The sequence below is a fragment of the Ambystoma mexicanum genome, chromosome 2q (assembly GCF_040938575.1).
Source record: "Ambystoma mexicanum isolate Mex_15411 chromosome 2q, UKY_AmexF1_1, whole genome shotgun sequence".
NCBI classification, from domain to species: Eukaryota; Metazoa; Chordata; class Amphibia; order Caudata; family Ambystomatidae; genus Ambystoma; species Ambystoma mexicanum.
In genome coordinates this window covers 1136907172-1136923538 of record NC_090924.1, presented here as the reverse complement: position 1 = coordinate 1136923538, position 16367 = coordinate 1136907172, and positions in this window count along the sequence as shown.

The window sequence follows — 16367 nt, the reverse complement described above, 5'->3', positions numbered from 1 at the left end:
GTCTAGCTGGAGCATCACGGCATACACAAGTGAAAGTGAAACTAAAGAGCACAAGGTAGTGCCCGCCCCTAGACCGGGCTGTCCAATAGAATGTAGGCACGTGGGCCAATGAGTATCCGGTGTATCGTATGCTGGTGAGGGAAGGAACCAATCGGTCAACGTGAACTCCAGGCCACTGCTGGTGGGAAATGTAGTCCGGGGAGTGTCTCACAGTGGCAGTACCATGATGGAAGGGAATGTTCGAATCTGATGGTTGCAACGGTGCAGAAAAAAACAGGACCAATGGGGTGGTGCAAGAGGCAATGTAATAAATACAGCAAGTACATGCACATATGTTCATAGTGAATGATTGGGTGACTTTTCCCGTTAAAAAAGAAAGGAAGTGATTCAAGCGGACGAACGTGCCACATGATTTATAAACAGTTGAGTGCATCGGGTGAACATATATTACAGATGCTCATGTCATAGGGTGTCTGGATGATGTCTAGACATGGGACTCAAGGTGAAACAACATGGTCTTGAGTAATACCCCAGGGCCAATGTAAGAGGCAATGTAATAAATACCAAAAGTACATGTACATTTGTTCATAGTGAATTGGTAAGTGACTTTCAACGTTACAAATGGTGCATGAGGACGAACTAACGTGTCTCCCGATTTCTAAACAGTTGAGTGCATTGGATGGACATCTATTCTAGATGCTCATGTCATAGGGAGTCTGGATGGTGTCTAACCATAGGGCTCATGATTGCAAGATACGGTTTTAAGGAAACGGTGGACAATAGTGACAATTAGGTCCAGAAATGCTTCCATTCAACCGTAATGTTGAGGCCATTTTTTACTGTGTTTAGTCTATGGACCCATTTTTGTTCAAGCCGGGTGAGGGCCAAATTTATGTCACCCCCTCGTTTCTGAGGGTTAAGTTGTTCCAGGTAAATTGTTCATTGCTGTGTCCTTTTTTGGAAAAATGGTCAACAAGTGGTTTGTCTGCCACAGCATTTTTAATGCAGGACCTGTGTTCGCTGATGTGTTGCTTTCTTTGCCTAATGGTCTTGCCAATATATAATAGGTCACATGGGCATTTGATGGCATAAATCACGTTTTCTTTTGCAATTGGTGTGGTTCTGTAAGGTCCAATGAAAGTCCTTGTGGTCAAAGGTTTTGCTGGTTTTGGTGAATTTACAGGCTACGCAATGTCCACAGCTGAAATGGCCGACCACTGGCAGTAGGTTCCATAGGGTGGAAGTCTCTTTTTCAGGCTCAAGAAAAGTGTGGACCAGGGTATCTCGGAGGTTTTTGTTTTTCTTAAAGGCGAAAATAGGTTTTTTGGTTAGTGTCCCTTAGTTTTTCATAAGATGCCAGTGTTTGTTGGTTGAACATTTTGTAAGGTTGCTTATGGGGCTGAATGTGGTGACACAGACAGTTCTTTCCATGGGTTTCTTCTCCTTTGTGGTGAGGCAGATGGTGCGGTCTGTGTTGGCTGCTCTTTTCTTTTTTTTTCGCCATTCTCATAGCTTTTTTACGGTACCCCCTGTCAGTGAGACGTTCTTGGAGTTGATGTGCATGAATCTCAAAATTCTCTCTTTCCGTACAATTTCTTCAGACCCGGAGGAATTGGCCATAAGTAAGGGGAGTTGTATTTAAGGCTGACCGGGTGGTAGCTGGAGAAGTGTAGTAGGGTATTTCTGTCTGTTGGTTTCCTAAATAGTTCCGTCTTGAGAATGTTTCCAGAGCGATAGATGTGTAAATCCAGGAAGTTGATGGTCTGGTGGTCCCACTCCTGGGTGAATGTGATGTGTGGATTCCTCTGATTGAGCCAGTGATGAAGAGATAAGTTCAGTCCGGCTCCCTTGCCAGATGAGCAGGATATCGTCCATGTATCTGCGCCATATTAGGATGTTATGGAGGTAAGGATTGTTGCCGTTCAAAATGTGGTCTTCTTCGTACTGTGCCATGTATAGGTTGGCCACGTCCGGGGCGAAGGTCGTGCCCATGCTGACCCCTTTTACTAGTTGTTACAACCGTTTTTCGAAAAGGAAAAAGTTTTCTGTCATGGCGAGGCGTATGCATTTGAGTATAAAGTTAGTAGGAGTCGTAATGGTGTCTGGTCTCTTGTTAAGCTAAATCATGAGTGCCTCTAAGCCTTCTTTCTGTGGTATCGATGTGTATAGGGACTCCACGTCCATGGTCACCAAGATGCAATCCGATGTTAGTGTGACTGTTTGCAGAATCTTGATGGTGTCTGTTGTATCTTTTACGTATGACTTCATGGTTCATATGAAGGGTTTCATAAAGAAATCTGTGTAAAGTTTGTTGTTGTTGGTGTAGGTGTCATGGTTGCTTCAAATACCATTGCCTGGTCCACATATATTGACCTGGTTGTTGTGGTCTTCTCTTGGGCCGTCCCCGTTGGCCCCCTCTTTGAAAAAAAAGGATGTTGGGGGGTGCCGTTCTGCTGCCACCCGGTGGGCTGGTGTTGCTCCCACTGGAGGAACCAGAGCTGCCTGAAAATTTAAAGATTCTATTTCGTCTATTATAGTTCTTGAATTGTTATTGCTGTAATTCGATGTAGTAATTCTCCCTCAGGTATGGGTAGGTTTTCTCTTCTACGTAATTATTCAGGTCTTTCTAGAATTTTTGTACTTTACGATCTATTGTGATCTTTTTGAACTTCTCCACTTCTTCCTCTAGTTTTTCAAGTTTTAGTTTGGCGTCAGTGATGGTAGTATCATCTGCGAACTTTTTTTCAAGGGCTGCTAGTTCTTCTCCTTGTTGCTTGCATTCCTATTCCGCTGTATCGATAATGAAGATAATCCAGTCGCGGCTACATTGACTGCCCAATCCGCTGAAGTTGATTTTGAACTTAGGGTTATCTGTGAACACTCTCTGGACATTTTTTACCTGTAGCCCCTCTGGTATGATGCCTGCTTTTAGGTACTCTAACATAAAAGTCCCGTGCATCTCAGTGCAGATGAGCTTCTTTTTCTGGTTGATGGCATCCAGTGCGTCTTTGTTGGTTTCTTGTTCTAAGGCCCCTCCTTGTGATCCAATGAAGGTGGTGGTGCCTAAGAGTTTCCTGAAATATTCGTCAGTGTATGACACGATATTGACTTTTTCCATGTTGGTGGAAAAGAGTATAGTTGTTAATCCATACTCTGGATATAGCTAGCCCTACAACCATGAGTTGTGCTAGGAACGGGTAAATAGTACAGGGCGCCTGGCTAGGTCCTGATATGCCCAAGAGGGTGAATGTGCATTCAAACAAAGAATCAGGATGGGAGAGCCACACTTTGGAGATTCAGGATATATTAGTTTAATCTCTGAATTTTGGTGATGATACATACAATATATCACTTATTTGCATAATGACAGATAGATGGACAGTTATACATTTGGCTTTTTAGGTGTACCGCTCGGTACCACCCTCAAGAGTGTGGAGGGTGTTAGCCTTCTGGTGGTGCAAAATCTCTTGAATACACAATCAACATAGGTTCACAAAACAAGAGTGAGTGCAGCCCAGGACCTCAGTTGGTCCATGGGTATTGTCATAGGAAAAACACAACAACAGGTGTGTACAGGTAAGTATGAGGTAGAGTTGTGTCATAGATAGACACTGTAGTGTTTCGGCCACGGGGTACGTGGACTGGACGTAGGTAGCTGGGATGGCCTTCTTCAGGATGGTGGTGAAGGAATAAAACACTGTCCGTGTGGTATCTGTAGAATTTAATGACAGATAGTTAGGGAGGTGTGGGATCTCCAGGGTTTGTTCGTAATTTAAGAAACTTGATAGTGACTAATTAGTATCAAGACCGGTGCACATGATATGCACCAGTGGGCAGAAGCTTACCATGGACCGACAAGCGGTGTGGCGGTAATAGCTTCTGAGGATCTTCGACCATGCGTGAAGTCAGGTGAAGGCGGTGGCCATGTGTCCACTGCTGGTAAGGATGTTAGCTCAAGAGGCCGGCTCTGGAACAAGGGTTTCCAGATGGCAAGTGCGTCAATGAATAGCGCCAGAAACTAAAAGAAAGGGCAAGAACTGAATGTAGTCCTGGTCTAGGGTCAAATTTGGTGTGACCGGTCAGGGGTGATGCTTACCTGAAAAAGGGGGATGCCTCAGGAGCAAAGTGCTGGAGGAAAAGAATCAACGGTACCGGAACGTGTGTGGTGTCCAGTCCGTGTGGAGGCTGACTGGATTGCCTGTTTTAGCCCGAATTAGAAGAAGGCTGGAGCCTCTGTGAGGTAATGTGCGTTGGAGACGCATGATAGGAGGCATACATGGTGGTCTATGGTGCCCATGCAGGGAGGCTGTATAGTCAAAAGTAGTCCAGAGGACATGGTTGCAGAAGGCGTGCTGGGTGAAGGTGCCTGTAATAGCCAGTAGTTCAAAAAGGTCACAGTGCGGAGGCAAGGATTTATTGAATGAAATGTGTATGCTGCGACGCTCCAGCTAGACGCTTCTGCTCTGGCACCCTTCCAAGTAAGTTTCATTTTGAACACGGCCTGTTGTATTCTACTCTATGCCGTTCCCAAGTTCATTTTGGGACACCCCACATCCCGAGCATGATCTCAGGTGCACCAACACGCCTGGATGCTCACTTCAGCCTTGAACTTTATGGCTCTCCACGGAACTTCCACTGATGCTGCCCACTTGCCTCTGCACTGTGACCTTTTTCAACTACTGGCTATTACAGGCACCTTCGCCCAGCACGCCTTCTGCAACCATGTCCTCTGGACCACTTTTGACTATACAGCCTCACTGCATGGGCACCATAGACCACCATGTATGCCTCCTACCATGCGTCTCCAACGCACATTACCTCTCGGAGGCTCCATCCTTCTTCTAATTTGGGCTAAAACAGGCAATATAGTCAGCCTCCACACAGACTGGACGTTCCGGTACCGTTGATTCTTTTCCTCCAGCACTTTGCTCCTGAGGCATCCCCCTTTTTCAGGTATGCACCACCCCTGAACGGTCACACCAAATTTGACCCTAGACCAGGACTACATTCAGTTCTTGCCCTTTCTTTTAGTTTCTGGCGCCATTCATTGACGCTACCACAATCTGGAAACCCTGGTTCCAGAGCCGGCCTCTTGGACTAACATCCTTACCAGCAGTGGACACGTGGCCACCGCCTTCACCTGACTTCACGCATGGTCGAAGATCCTCAGAAGCTATTACCGCCACACCACTTGTCGGTCCACGTTAAGCTTCTGCCCACTGGTGCATATCATGTGCACCGGTCTTGACACTAATCAGTCACTATCAAGTTTCTTAAATTACGAATAAACCCTGGAGATCCCACACTTCCCTAACTATCTGTCATTAAATTCTACAGATACCAAACGGACAGTGTTTTATTCCTTCACCTCCATCCTGAAGAAGGCCATCCCAGCCACCTACGTCCAGTCCTCGTACCGTGTGGCCGAAACACTACAGTGTCGAATACACACATTTCATTCAATAAATCCGTTGACCTTCTTTAGCCTCAGTGTCTGTTTGTTCCCAGAACTCGGGACAGGTGGTTACTGCTGAGCATATGTGGGGCTGCAGCTGTAGTAGCCGTGGCCTTGCTACTGAACGCCCGAACAGTGGCCTCGTCCTTCAGATTAAGCAAGTGATTGACTGGCTTTCCATGTCCCGTCAGGTGAGCGCCACTGGAGGAGCTGTGTCTCAGCTGTCTGTGTTGCCACCATTCATAGTTGTTGGATTGTGTTGATGTTATGTTATTTTGCACTTATATAGCGCCTTATATACCATTGGTATGGTCTGAAGGCGCTGGTAAGTTGAACGCCCTTGGGTACCGAAGTCCTGGTCAGTAGAGGGAGTAGAGAGAGTCCAAAGGTGCGTGTGCGCACCAGGTATGTGTGCAGCTGGTGCGGAATTCCTGTGGCAGCTGCTTCCTAGCGGTAGGTGTGGGGGCTGATAGATCAGGAGTGTGTTCGATCTGGCCGGAATTATCCAGACCGAGAGTGGCAGCGTTAGGCCTGAGGAGAACGCTTGGCTGGGGGTGTGAGACCAGCAATGTTTACTTAGAGTGATGGGGAGTGAGCGGCAGATGTTGATATGAGAACAGTTATACCGAATGGTGTCATAGTATCTCTGTGTTCTAGTTGAATGGTGGTGTAAGGAGAGAGTAAGCGTGGGGTGTGATGAGAGGTATGCATCCACACTCAGCGCCTCTCCACACCCAGCCTCTCTCCACACTCAGCCTCTCTCCACACTCAGCCTCTCTCCACACTCAGCCTCTCTCCACACTCAGCTGCTCTGCTCGCTCTTCCCCTCTGCACTCTCTTCCGCTCTGCAGGCTCCTCCGTTCTCCACTCTCTTACTCTCTTCCGTTCTCTTCACTCATCATTTCCCCACGCGCCTCTGCTCTCCATACTCAGCTGCTCTCCACATTCAACCATTCTCTATACTCGTCCGCCCTCCCCACTCATTCGCTCTCCGTACTCGTCGGTTCTCTACACTCATCCGCCCTTCATACTCGTCGGTTCTCTACACTCATCCGCCCTTCATACTCATCGGCTCTCCATATTCATCCGCCAACCGCATTAATCCTCTACACTCATCAGCTCTCCACACTCATCCGTTTTCCAGACTCATCTGTTCTTCGCACTCATCTGCCCTCTACACTCATCCGTTCTCCATACTCATCGGTCCTCCACACTCATCCGCTAACCGCCTTAATCCTCTACATTCGTCCACACTCATCCGCTCTCCACACTCATCCGCTCTCCACACTCATCCACTCTCAGCACTCATCCCCCCTCCATACTCATTGGCCCTCCACACTCATCCGCCCTCCACACTCATTGGCCAACTGCAATAATCCTCTATACTTGTCCACATTCATCCGCTCTACACAGTCTTCCGCTCTATATACTCATCTGCTCTATACACTCATCCGTTTTCCAGACTCATCCGCTCTCCATACTCATATGCTCTCCACACTCATCCGCCCTACACACTAATCGGTCCTACACACTCATGGGTCCTACACACTCATCCGCCAACTGCATTAATCCTCTACATTCGTTCCTACTCATCCGCTCTACGCGCTCATCCGCTCTCAGCGCTCATCCGCTCTCAGCGCTCATCCGCTCATCATTACATTGCTCGTTTAGTACCGTTTGTTTTTATAGTTTACATTCGAGATTGTTTAGCTGTAAATTTCTTGCATCAGGTCGATTGCTGCGTCGGTGTTATTGTGATGAAGCTACTTTGGAACCGTTTAGTCTTAGGGGAAGAGCCAGGTTTTCAGTAGTTTGCGGAAGGCCGTTAAGTCTTCAGTTAGGCGGATGTGGGATGGGAGCGAGTTCCACAGGGTTGGGGCCAGGGCTGAGAATGATGATCCGCCTAACCTGATTGAGTTTGTCTTAGGAATTACTAGGAGGCCGGCTGAGCTTGATCTTAGGGTGCGAGTGGGGTGGTAAGGTATTAGCTTGTCTTGAAGATATTGAGGTCCAGTCTTATAAAGTGCTCGATGGGAGAGGCATAAGGTTTTGAAAGCCACCCTACGGGCTATTGGAAGCCAGTGCAGTGTTTTAAGGGCTGGGGATACGTGGTCTCTTGGACCAAGCGCAAGTTGCATTTTCGCTGCCGCGTTTTGTGCTCTTTGGAGTTTATTTAGTTGGTAGGTATGAATTCCGAGGTATAGGGGGTTTCCATAGTCGAGTCTTGATATGACGATTGATTGGACTGCAGAGACTCTGTTGGGAAATGAGAGGTATGGAAGGATGCGCCTAAGGTTTTTGAGGTGGTAGTGGCAGGATTTTGAGACATTGTTGACTTGGCGCCAGAGTGTTAGGTCGGAGTCCAGGGTGCATCCAAGATTTTTCACTGTGTTGGAGGGTGTCGGTGAGTTGCCCATGGCGGGTGGCCAGGGTAGTGGGTGCGAAGAAGGTCGGAGTTGCCGCAGACCATGATTTCTGTTTTGGAGGGGTTTAAAAGGAGGTGGCTTTGGGTCATCCAGAGTTCTATGTTAAGGAGGCAGGATGCCAGGTCAGGTCGGGAGTTGGGTTTCGAGTTCAGGAGTTTTAGAATTAGTTAAGTGTCGTCGGCGTAGTTGTAACACAGGATATTGTGATTACGAATTATTGGTGGGAGGGTGATCAGGTAGAGGTTGAACGGGAGGGCGGATAGACATGCTCCTTGGCGGACTCCCGTGTCGACTGGTCGGGCTTGTGAGGTAAAGCTGGAGAGTGTCGTTATTTGGTGACTATCTTTGAGGAATGAAGCAATCCATTTAAGGGCGGTTCCACGAATTCCTAGGGAGTGGAGGCGGTCTAGGAGGATTGAGTGATTGATCGTGTCAAAGGCGGCCGATAGGTCGAGGAGGATTAGTGCGGCGCATCCCGCGGAGTCTGCTGTCATTTTAAGGTCATCCCAGATCGAGGTTAGGGTGGTTTCAGTTCCGCGACGTGATCTGAAGCCCGATTGGGCGGGGTCTAGAAGGTTGTTGGTTTCGACAAAGGCATTTAGTTGGGAGTAGGCGGTTCGGTCAATGAGTTTGGCAAGGAACCTGGTGTTTGAGATTGGGTGGTAGTTTTTGGGCTCGAGAGGGTCGAGCGAAGGTTTTTTAATTAGAGGTTTGACGTGCACTATTTTGAATGCGTCGGGAAAGATACCGGAGGAGAGGGAGGAATTTATGATAGATCTTGCGTGTTCGCCTGCACAGGTGGAAGCAAAAATGTCTTTAAGGGTTGTGGCAGGGCAAGGGTCCAGTGGTGATCCAGATGGTTTGCGAGCAGATAGAAGTTTGAGAAATTGTTCTGGTGATATTGGACTAAAGGATTCAAACGTTGGTTGCATAGAGGTCGCGGGTGAAGGGCTGGCCGGTACGGGCAGAGGGTTGCCTGGAGGCTGTAGTAGAGCCAGTTTGGTATTTAGAGTTTTTGTTCTTTCAATAGTCGTGTTGTAAAAGTGGAGGGAGAGTGAGTCGCAGAGTGATTGTGAGGGGGTCGGGACGGTTGTATTACAAGCTGGATTGGTGAATTCTGAGATGATTTTGTTGAGTTCTTTGCTTGGGTTTTTGCAGTTTAGGATTTGGCAGTTGTAGTGGGCTTTTTTTGCTTTCCGAATTTCGGCCTTGTATTGATATAGGTGTCGGGCCAAGGTGGTCCTGCTCTCGTGGGTTTTCTCTTTCTGCCATTTGCGTTCTAGGTATTTGTAAATTCGTTTAGTGGTCTTCAACTCAGGGGTGAACCATCTTGGGAAAGGGCCATGGCTGGTTGATGGTTTACACGGGGGGGTGAGTCGCAGAAGAGATGCATTGAGCCATGAGTCAAAGGCCTCAGGGGTTAGTTGGTTATTGGGACGGCAGGTGGGTGGTGGAGATTGGAGGAGTGCCTCGGCTAGGTCCGGGGTGATCATTAGTTTTTTCCAGCATTTGCGTAAATTCGGAGGTTCGGATGCGAGTACGGGAAGGGGGTTGGGTGAGTGGATGGCGAACGAGAGTATGAAGTGATCGGACCAGATGACTGGGGTGGGGGGCTTTAAATGAATCAGGGTGTTGGAGCTAAAGATGGCATCTAAAGTGTGTCCTTTGTAGTGGGTTGGGCCGTTTATGTGGGGTTGGAGATTAATTGCATCTAAACAGTCAACCAGGGAGTGTGTCATAGGGTTGATGGGGTTGTCGAGCCATATGTTGAAGTCACCAAGGAGGGTGAGGTTGGGATGGTTTAGTTGGAGAGTGGCGATGGAATCGCAAAGGTTGTTTGCGAATTGTCTATCGTAGCCAGGGGGCCTGTAGATTATTAGGAAGATGTGTGAGAGGGATGGGGAGAGGGAAAGTTTAACGAGGAGAGATTTGCAGGATGGGATGGAGGGTTGGTTGTCTATGATTGAGGCGCGGAAGAGAGATTTGAAGACGAATGCTACTCCACCTCCTCTGGACGGACGGTTCAGTGGGAAGAGGGAGTAGTCAGGGGGAAAGGCTTCACTAGCGATTGGGCCAAAGTCATCGGAGAACCAGGTTTCAGTGATGAAAACTAGGTCAGGTTTGGCAGAGGCGAGGAGGTCATAGATGGAATGTCTGTTTTTTGCTACGGAACGGGCGTTAAATAGGATACAGTTCACATCGGCAGGCAAGGTAGGTCTCGGTGCTGGAGCGGGTTGAGGCGGTGGCGGAGGGAGTGGAACTGGGGGGTAAGGTGGGTGATGCTATAAGGGAATAGTGGGCGGGCAGAAAAATTGGCAGGTTTCGGGTGGGGCTGGGTGGCTGGGTGTGATAGGATGATCGGGTTTGGGTTGGGGGATTTGAGGGAGAGGTGTGGGCGGTTGGGGATATGCCCATGTTCTGGGGCGTGGTGCATCGCATCACTACACCATTGTCCCTCCTATTCATCAGTGTGGTGTATTCTATGGGCAGATGTGAAAGGGTGAGCTGTGTAAGAGCTCTGTGTGCTACATAGGTGTGATGGGCGAGTCTTATTTTTCGGCCATGCGCACTTTGGGAGCAGGTCCAAACACTAGACACACATAATGGGTGTGCATAGTGCATGCACATATGTTTGCATACGCACTTTGCGTGAACACTGATGCAGCTGCGCCCATGTACGGTGTCAGGGCCTTTCAATCTTTTCAAATGAAGAGGATCCGAGCTCCAGGAGGGCCCCCAGCAACTGCTCCCATGATGCTGGTACCCAGCAGTCTTATAATACGCAATAGATGTCTTTCTATATTATGGTTGCCCTACCCACCTCCCCCACGCCCCCCCAACCCAACCCGCGTGCTATATTTGTCGCCATTATATTGTTTGCAGAGGTGTCCCAGTCTGTTTTTCGCTGTAAGCAAGGAGAGAGGTGAGGGGCGACCATTATGTTGAAATGGACCCCTGCACTTCCTTAGCCGGGCCTGGCTGCACAACAATTTTCAATGGTAGTTTGAGTCAATTTCCTTTGTAATCATCGCCTATTGTGTGAGGCCAGTAGCGTAGTGCGGCTGCTGAACTTGCGGCGGTTCAAGCATTGCTTTGTGAATCGGTCCTCGGTGCATTTCACAATCCGCGCGCCTCAGTAAACAAGGGTGCGGTAAAATGCAATCACCGTCTCAGAAGGCAGTCTTGTTACAGTGTCGCGTGTCATCGTTACACACAGTGTGTGTGAACTATGTATGTTGAATCAACTTTAGCAAGTTTACCATAAAAACACAACACCATAATGCCCCTCCTGCTACTGTCCAACCGATGCAGCCAACGTTAGGTGAAGATACACGGACTATTTGCTCTCTCGGCTCATGCTTGACCCGTTGCCAGAAATTTCACAAAATAATCTCGCCATGAGCTCACTCAGGCGGTCGTTGGGGGGGGGGGGGCGTAAATTGCCGTGTTTAGATCGCATATGTATTCAAATTAATTTATGCTGAGGTCTAAGGTCTTAAAAGAGGGTGCAGGGGAAGGCATGGAAATCGAAACCTGGGCTGCCCAAGAACGGTTTCAATTTCTGATTCTCGTCAATGAAGGGTGGCTGCTGGAAGGAATTTCATAAGCACTGACGGTGGCTCAGCCGGCAGTGCTATGGCGCCACCTGTTGACAAACGATGGCTGCTGCTACTGTTTGGTCAATAATTCTCGGCTCATAAAACACAGCTGTGCAGCTGCGTATTTTTCACAACAGTTGGATTTATTGATGAAATGCCGCCAAACTTGTAATAGGGCCCAACGACTTTGGGGCGATTCTTTCTTTGATGGAAAGGCAGCGTAACACCCTCAGTATTGGTGCCAACATCCAAATGTGTATCACAGTAGCACTGCTCAGGGACTTCTGATATTTACAAAAGCTCTTTCCGGACAATATTTTGCCATGATTACCTGAGAAGACATTGTCCCACAAATGTTCTATGAGGTATTATTACTATTGTTAGGTTATTTATTGAATGTAGACCTAGCTTCAGGAAGCAACAGAACGCTTTACAATCATAGAAGGGAAGAACAGGGAGCAAATACACAAGGGAGTGCGGATCTAAGAACAGGGGAGGGAGGGCAATTGTCAGCAATGGATCTACAAGTGCATCCTCCAGTGAACAATATATGTTTGTACTGATGTTAAGGTGGCATAAGGTGGGCGTGCTGGTGTGAAAGCAGACCGTGTGGTGTGGAAGAAGTGTGGCGCAGAGGTTAGAGAAAAGGAGAGGAGGGAGTAGCATACCAGTGCCCAGCAAAGTTCAACTAGAGAATGGGGATTGGGGAGAGGAAACCTAGTTGCGCCAGTGGAAATGCGCGTAGTCATTGCTGATGGACCAGACAAAGTGCTGATCAGAAGAGAGGCTGGCCATAGAACCTGCTGGTAAAGCTGAGTATTTCCTGTGATGGCAGACACTAGTACATTGTAAAGTGCTACTAGAGAAAGTGCACGGTTGTGGGATGTGCTCAAGTGTGCCCTTTAAGTATGGAGTCTTCATCACCAGTTAAAGTTCATAACAGGTCCTCCTTTTCAGGGAGAGGATAATCTGGAAATTGCTCAAACGCCTGACAGAAGTGTCAGCACCAAGAGTTGGCCGTGTGTAGGTGACGGCCATGGGGCCTAAAAGGGACGACGGGAAAATCAGATCCTTCCAGGACTATATGAAGCAGATTATAGATCAACACGGCAGAAATTAGGAGGGTCAATTCTGAGATGTCTGAAAAGATGGCAGAAATTAGAGGGTCAATTCTGAGATGTCTGAAAGGATGGCAGAAATTAGGAGGCTACATTCTGAGATGTCTGAAAGGATGGCAGAAATTAGGAGGGTCAATTCTGAGATGTCTGAAAGGATGGCAGAAATTAGGAGGCTACATGCTGAGATGTGTGAAAGGGTGGCAGCAATTGGGAGGGTCAATTCTGAGATGTCTGAAAGGATGGCAGAAATTAGGAGGCTACATGCTGAGATGTGTGAAAGGATGGCAGCAATTGGGAGGCTAAATTCTGAGATGTCTGAAGAAGAGTTTTCAGATAATAACCAGTCACATCTCACCATGTCATATGCAGATTCAGAATCTTTCCCATTTGGACCATACTTGACCTACCTCTGGCATCTCTGAAGATACCTGGTATTTCTAGGTTTTGTGCCAGGCCCAGTATGCACCATGGCATTGTAACAACTGAGACGAATTAAGTAGATCAAAGGAGTTCATGCAAACCGTGTTATTATCAGCACTGGGATTTGGAACCTGGAAGAATCGCAGGTAACCAGAATACTTGGAATGTGGCCCAATTCCAAAGTCCCATTGGCCGAGACGAAGCCTGCATCTCCTGCCGCATCATTGTGGCTCCCGCTCCATCAGTCTCCATCCTCTGCCCTCCCCGGCTTCACACTGCGACTACTCTTGATACCCGGCACCGTCCAAACCAGGCCTCCTTCTGCGCCACTGTCATGCTGCCTGCCATCTGTTTACTGAACTGGGACGTCAGCATTCAGCCGCTCATGTTTACATGGCAGCCATCACGAAGATGTCTTTTTCTTTCTTTTTTAAAGCTTTCTACGTTTGTACGGCACTTACTATTTGATGTCTGAACTTGAAAGCTAGTCTAACAATCTGTTGCCTGGCTTTAGTGCCTATGGGTAAAAACCCTAATGGGGCTTAACAGTGCTGGGTGGCCCTTAACGTTATCGTCCCTTGCTGCACTCTGGACCCTTAACTTGGGTTACATGTAATTCAGCCCTATTAGTGCACTGTCTTTCGGGCAAATGTTTTTGGGCAGACGACGTGGTGCTGCTCAGCTGAGCCAACAGGTGCCTCAGAGTGCCCTCTCCACACTCAAAGCACACTGACTTTAGCAACCCAGCTTCAACTTAATGCATCACTTTGGGGTAAAGATTAGCTGGGAAGTATCTCAGGGCATTGGTGGACAGGGGAAAGGCAGAACCAATTCAGAAATGGATGGAGGAATTCACATTCACAATGGTCCCTAAACCAGAAGACAAAGTGGCACAGACCTTGACCGGGCACCTAGACACTCAGCCCACACAAGGCAGCTGCCTGACCTGGCGCAGGGATTCTAGAAACAAGAACAATGGGAGGTGAGCGCTCTATTGAAGTGAACTCAGGGAGAGTGAAGCTGGACCTTATGCAGAAGATACTGACTGACATTCCTGGTCAGTGTCAGCGGCCGAGAGCAGGAATGAGACGACTGAAGATCGGCTCGATGTGCTGGAGGGGAGAGTTTCGATGCTGATCGTGAATATGAAACTAGCTTTGGCCAGGCTGGAGGATCAAGAAGAAAGAGCGAGGCCTGACAACATCTGCATTTTGGGTATAGCAGAGGCCAGCATCTCTAGGGGACAATAGAACCAGACTATTCTCAGACTTTCATTAAATCCACTCTACCATGATTGAGAGGATACATCAATCATTGGGACAGAGGCCACAACCTGGTGGCCCCCTGCCCGCTCTCCTCCTCCCCCGGCCGATCATAGCTATAATATTGAACTATAATATTGAAAATAATCATATGGAATTTTATCTGCGGGGACAGTACGAAAAGTGGGATATGGAGGAGCTATTAAGAAACATTACAAAAAACATACATATAGGGGAAAACAATCCTTTGGGGAATTCTGGGAGCAAACAACTCAGCCCTTTTGACATCTTAAATCTTAAAACACCAGCAGAAATTGTCCTATCGGCAGTTATTAGAGGACATATATCACTGACATGTGAGGAAAAAAAGAAAAATCTAATAAACTTGGCAACTCTCTACAGAAATTGGATTCGTCAACACAAACATTCTACCAATAATGCCAATTAGCAATTACTGGCTGGATGGTTAAAAACAAACGACTCCTGCAAATGTTGGTCACGTTTGAACGAATTCCACATGCTGTCTTCTCCAATTAAATTAAATCCGATACCCTGAATATTCATGGTGTTCTTGTATTAGTGAAATATATATGGCTATTGAAAGCGAAAATCATGCGGCAAGTCGCTATCCCCTTAGGTCATGTGGAACGCCTTAAGGCTACGATATAGACAATCTCATTATAACTATAGGCAATCTCAAGGCCTCAAGGGCTCCTGGCCCGGATGCAATACCTAATGTACTTTTTAAACCAAATTCACAATCATGGGCTAGTGTATTGTTCAATATTTTCAGTGCAATTGAGGATAGAAGAACTATTCCCAATAGCTGGCTTGAGGTCATTTTAATACCTGTTTTAAAAAAGAGAGATCGATTGGATCCAGCAAATTATCGGCTACTGGCTATGATGGTTTAATCTCAGAAACATTTGCAACAATTATATTGGAAAAGCTTACCTGATGGGCGGAAGACAGACTTCATAAACCCCTTCCAGGCTGGTTTTAGGAAAATGCACAGCACAATAGATACTATTTGTGCTATCCAATATTTAATGGCTGATGCATCCTGTGGCTACAAGAACAATATGTATTGCTGTTACATTGATTATAGCAAAGCATTTGATTTAATCTCCCTTGTTCTGCTGTGGGAAAAGCGAAAGCACTGGGGGATAGACCAGCAGCTGCTATATTACATACAATCTCTATACATAAATACGACAGTTTCAGTCAGATTGAGTTTAGCGGGAGAATACAATGACGACGGAAGAACAAACCGTGGCCTCAAACAAGGCTATGTATTAGCACCCATGTTATTTAACTTATACATAGCTGACATGGCCAATTCCATCAGCGCAGTATGCAATTTTCCACCAGAATTCGGCGGTGAACTAGTCTCTTGTCTTGCCTACGCCGACGCCTAAACCAACTACACTATTCTGTGTTTGATATGACCCCCATTGGCCTACAGTGCTCTATTGATGCATTTACAAGTTATGCCACAAAAAATTCCATGACAATAAATATATCAAAGACAAAAACAAAGTGTTTGGGAGGATACATACCAAAAAAGGTTTCTAAAGTGTGGACGCTAAACAATCTCTTGCTTATGGTGGTGAAGGATCATGTTTACTTGGCACTACACATAAAATGAAATTCTTCCAACGAGTATTATGGAGAAAAGTTTATCCCAAACATTTGGAAAAAATGGAAGGCGGCTATAAAACTACACTGCACAAAGAAAGGGGTCAGAATATAGAAGCACTGCTGGAAATTTACTATGTCAGCATTACTCCCACCCTTTGTTATGGCCTATCCGTTCTCCATCAACAACATATTAATTGGGTAAAACAAATTGGGGGCAAAATATTAGGTTCAATTATCAATATTCCTCCTTCAGTCCCAGTGAAAGTGCTTAGATTGGAATTTGGTGTACATTCTCTAATCTCGAAATGGTTGATACAAAAAACACTGCTGTATGTAGGATTAGTGAAATCAAATGGAAAGGTGAATAAACTCCGGAATTTACTGGACAAGAACTATGTTGAAGACACTTATAATCGATTCCTGCTTGACCTACAGAAGACTGCATT